The sequence below is a fragment of the Chenopodium album genome, chromosome 4 (genome assembly GCF_948465745.1).
Source record: "Chenopodium album chromosome 4, dcCheAlbu1.1, whole genome shotgun sequence".
In the NCBI taxonomy this organism is placed as follows: domain Eukaryota; kingdom Viridiplantae; phylum Streptophyta; class Magnoliopsida; order Caryophyllales; family Amaranthaceae; genus Chenopodium; species Chenopodium album.
The window spans coordinates 48,479,636-48,484,798 of NC_137837.1; the positions used below are offsets into that span (position 1 = coordinate 48,479,636).

At 36.8% G+C, this 5,163-nt stretch overlaps 1 non-coding gene across 1 annotated transcript; it reads right to left on the reverse strand.

Annotated features, from left to right (window-relative positions):
• Nucleotides 1-4,167: 4,167 nt before the first annotated feature.
• LOC145629573 (small nucleolar RNA R71) lies at nt 4,168-4,274 on the reverse strand. The gene has a single exon (XR_014111738.1). It is a non-coding gene; the product is annotated as a small nucleolar RNA R71 (small nucleolar RNA).
• Between the last annotated feature and the right edge of the window lie 889 nt (nt 4,275-5,163).

Here is a 5,163-nt window from a genome sequence, read left to right on the forward strand (position 1 = left end):
AGAATTCTAATTAATTAATTTTAATATAATAAGATAATAACAACAAAAATATAACAAACAGGTACAATTACAATATCGTAAATCGAGGTACCCGGTCTATGACAACTATGAACTTTCCCTCAATTTTTGTGCCTTTAGTAGGCCTAGTATTTCCAGCGATTGCAATGGCTTCTTTATTTCTTCATGTTCAAAAAAATAAAATTGTTTAGATCGTCTCGTCAAAATCTCATTTTTAAAAACTTAGATTTGAATTATAATACAGATATATATGTTTAGCGGAATGGTATAACACATGATTTCTTACGAACATAAATGAACGAGCTCTTATGTATGTGATGTAAACGGAAAAATGACAATACAATATTAGGGGTAGATGTTATTATTTTGATCGAACTAAAAGAAAAAATAGAAAGAAATAAAAGTGAAACACCTCTGACATCAAAATAGGACTAGTTGATGAGAGTTACATCGGAAACAAGACAGAGTAAGGAAAGTACAATTCATTTGGGGTATTCTTTCAATTCAAATTAAATGCAACCGGATCTAGTATGAATTGGCGATCAGAACGTATATGGGTAGAACTTATAACGGGATCTCGAAAAATAAGTAATTTCTGCTGGGCCTTTATCCTTTTTTTCGGTTCATTAGGATTCTTGTTGGTTGGAATTTCCAGCTATCTTGGTAAGAATTTGATATCTTTATTTGCTCCCCAGCAAATTCTTTTTTTTCCACAAGGGATCGTGATGTCTTTCTATGGGATTGTCGGCCACTTTATTAGCTCATATTTGTGGTGTGCAATTTCGTGGAATGTGGGTAGTGGTTATGATCGATTCGATAGAAAAAAGGGAATAGTCTGTATTTTTCGCTGGGGATTCCCTGGAAAAAATCGTCGCATCTTTTTTCGATATCTTATAAAAGATATTCAGTCTATTAGAATAGAACTTAAAGAGGGTATTTATACTCGCCGTGTTCTTTATCTGGAAATCAGAGGACAAGGAGCCATTCCTTTAACTCGTACTGATGAGAATTTGACTCCACGAGAAATGGAACAAAAGGCGGATGAATTGGCCTATTTCTTGCGTGTACCAATTGAAGGATTTTTAAAAATGAACGGAAATACCTGATAAGTGACTTTTATGTCACTTTTAGGGTGTTTATTGAGTTGTATTCCGGCTTATTTTCTAATAATTTCACCATTTTATCCTTTATTTCTATTATTTTCTTATTCTCGTCTTTTATCTTTATTTTGTGTATTTTTGCCCTTTTTATTAGTTTTTAGTTTATTTTTGTAGTTTTAGTTAATAATTTCCCGCTTCTCTCATTTTATTTATTTTCTTTTAGTTTCTAGTTTCTAGTTTATTTTATTTTATTTTATTTTATTATTTCTTTAGTTTTAGCATTTTATTTTATTTTATTTTACTTTATTTATCTTATTTTATTTTACTTTATTTATCTTATTTTATTTTATTTAATTTTATCTTCCGATTTCCCCTCGTGTTGTTTTTGGTTGTAGGTGTTCCGGGTTTCAAAGTCAAGTTTGTGTTCGGGGTCCAAGGTTCGAGCACAATTCACAAGCTTCCAAGCAACACCCTAGCTGCTGCCCTGTTATCCTTCACCACACAATCACCTTACCCTACACCACGACACAACAGCAACAACACACAACCTCCCCTGCACTTCCCCTGCTCCCACCAGCAACACACCACCACGCAACACCAACAGCTACAACAACAAACACCAACACCATCTGCAACAACAATCTGCAATAACAACTCCAACAGCACCAATTTCAACCACCGCCAATCACCCCAATCCAACCATCAGCCGTTCTCACAGCCCAACATCACCGCAATCAACACCACAGCCATCGTGCAACCCCACAACAACGACCAGCCCGCAACACCTGCTACGCCTCCCAATTAAACCACCAACACCACCGTCACCTCCCATTTCGCCACCAAACTGCCAACAATTACCACCTCCAATCAACAACAACCACCCAAATCACCACCAAATTACTCACCTCATAGCCGCGCAACTCATACCATTTCAAGCCTCCTCCGCGGCCGCGCAGCCCTGTCAAAAGGCGCACACAATTGGAGTCCAAATTCAGAGTCGAGGCAGTAAGTTTGCGCGACCTCTGTGCGATGTCTGTGCGGGCGCGCAAATTATGGGTCAATCACGAGCTTCTCACGCGAGTTTTAATGAAAATTTAACGGCCTTGATTGATTGCTGGTTGATAAAGATGTCGGTGATGATGGTGTTTCGATTTGAGCCGTTGATAATGCGTGGTGGTGATGTTGATGATGAAATCAAGAGTAGGGAATTTAAGGAAGAAGAGAAGGGGAAATCGGGTCCGAGGTTTTGGGGGATTTGTGGGTTTATTTTAATTTCTTTTTCTTTTATTTTATTTTATTTTCTTAATTCTTTTTATATTTTCCTTTTCCTTTTCTTATTTCCTTACTCTTTTATTTTTCTTTTGTCTTTTCTTATTTTTCTCATTCTTTTATTTTTCTTAGTTTTATGAGCTTTGTATAAATACCCATTTTTGGGGTAATTAGAGGGAATGGATTTTCCTATTTTTTCTTAGTTAGTTTAGGAGAGCTTCTCTCTCTTAGGGTTAGATTAGATAATTTTTAGAGAGATAAAGTAGATTATTGCTCAATTTTCTTCCAAGTAATCAATTTTGGTCAAGTTTAATTTCCAATCAAGCAATTCCTTCAAGTTTTCATCTTTCATTAATCCTCTCTCTAGTAATCTCTAATCCTTTCCTTTAGCTTTATTTATTTGCTTTATTGTTGCTTATTTTTGTTATCCTTTTAGTTTATCTATTTATTATTGTTTTCATTGTTCTTAATCATGTTTTGTTTTGTGTTTCTTGAATTTATTTTTGGTTTTGCTATTATGTTTAATCTCTCTTCTCTAGGCTAATTTCTTAGCTAGGGGAAGGGGGTGGAAAATATGTGTTGAATGTTGGATTAATGATGATGGTTGGATTGAATACATGCCTTAAATTGATGAAAGATATGATTTTTGATGGCTTGAGATTATTGTTACACTTTATTTGATTTCCCTCTAGTTTAAATGCATGAAAGTGATTTGAACTAGATTAAGATCACCTCTATTTTAATGATTTCATGAGAATGAGTTGTTAAAATTGAGTTTTATGAATTGTGTTTCTTTATTCTCTTGATTTGCTTGTGTCTAATAGGATGCATGAGAATGATCCTAACTAGCATGGACTTCTTTCATTGATTTGCCTAGACTATTGCATGAGAATGAATTGTTTAGGTAGGACCTTGTGTTCTTTGGCATATGTTTCATGATAATCACCGTTATTCTCCTCTTTCTAGTCATGTTTGACACCCCCGAATCCCTAGCGTAATTTTCTATTGATTTTATTCATCTTTATCTTTGCTTATTCGTAGTTTTAGTGCTTTTTATCCAATATATCAACAAAAACATTTCCCCTCTTGACTCTTGCATTAGTGATATTGATGTTGGACGAGTGAGCTTCCTTAGTGGTTCGACCCTTTACTTGCTACTAACTAGTTTAGTGTAAGTTTAGGCATTATAAATTGTTAATTTGATTAGGGTCGGTAGAACCAACGACCTACTTAACCTCGATCAAATTTTGGCGTCGTTGCCGGGGAAGCGGCTTGTTTAGCATTTATTTTTGCTATTGTTAGAGTCATTTTATTTGCTTTCTTTTTATTATTTTGCTTTTTTTAATCCTACTTGTCATTGCTAATCGTGTGCTTAGCTTTGTTGTATTCAAAGAGAGATATGGCAAGACAAGAGGATGACCTTCTTTTTAGGGAGTTTGGAAATCCGGAAGTCTATGAGCTCACGAGTGGTATACTTCTCCCAACCACCGAGTCTAATTTCACAATCCATCCACAATATGCTAGGATGGTACAAGTTGAGCAATTTTCCGGAAGTGCAAGTGAAGACCCCATTGAGCATTTGGACCGATTCCTTGAGTTGTGTGCAATGATGCAAACAAATGAAGTGAGCCAAGATTACATTCGTATGCATCTCTTTCGGCAATCTCTCACCGGAAGAGCAAAGAAATGGCTCAAGCTTTTGAAGCCCAACTCTCTCACCACATGGAAAGATGTTGCGAAGGCCTTTCTCAAGAGGTTCATTTCCGATGAGCAAACCGCAAAAATGAGGAGGAAGATAGCTTCTTTTGAGCAAGAACCGGATGAAACTCTTGGGGAAGCATGGGAAAGGTTTAAGGATATGATTAGAGCATGTCCTATCCATGGATTCAACCATAATTTGCTCATGAAATTCTTTTATGATGGCTTAGAGCCAATTTCAAGAACTAATCTAGATGCGGGTGCCGGCGGCCAATTGATTAAGATCCATCAAAGCCAAGTTGAAGCTACAATTGAAGAGGTGGCTACTAGCTATTCTTGGGGAGGTCAAAGAAGGTCCCAAGGAAAGCAAGGTGATCTTAATGAGTTGGAGAGAGTCGGTCAACTTAAGCACATAGTTGAACTCTTGAATGAAGGTCTTTCCAAGTTGAACTCAAGTGTTGGCTTGGGTTCAAAACCGTCACAAATCATTGATTTCTCATGTGGTTGTTGTGGTGGGACGGATCATGATGCATCGTATTGTAGAGAGTTCAATCCCAAGCAAGGTGAGGCTTTGACTTTGAGGGAAGAAGAGTTTGTAACCCAAGCTCAATCTCAACAACTTCAACAACCTCCAAAACAAGAAAACTCCTACCTCCAAGATGAACCTCTTTTCAATCCTCTAACCGAAAATTTTTCTTACCCTTACATCCAAATGGGGAACTTTCAAGGTCAACATCATGACCAAAATCCTCAAGAGTATGAAGAACAATCACCACCCGACCACACACAAACCCAAATTCTTCAACAACGTCAAATTCTCACTCAACAATTCCAAGAGATCAAATCTCACAATGAAGTTGTTGACTCCCAACTAGCCAACATTTCTTCTCTCCATTTAACCGCAAAACTCCCCTTACAATCATCTACTAACCCTTCATATGCTTATCATCTCGAAACTTGCAAGGAGGATGAAAGTAAGGAAGACAAGGTTGTGGAGGATGTGGTTGAGAAGAAGGTTCAAGAACAAAATGAGGAGCCATTAGATTTTAGTGAACCAAGCAAGTTTGAAGGCCCGGTT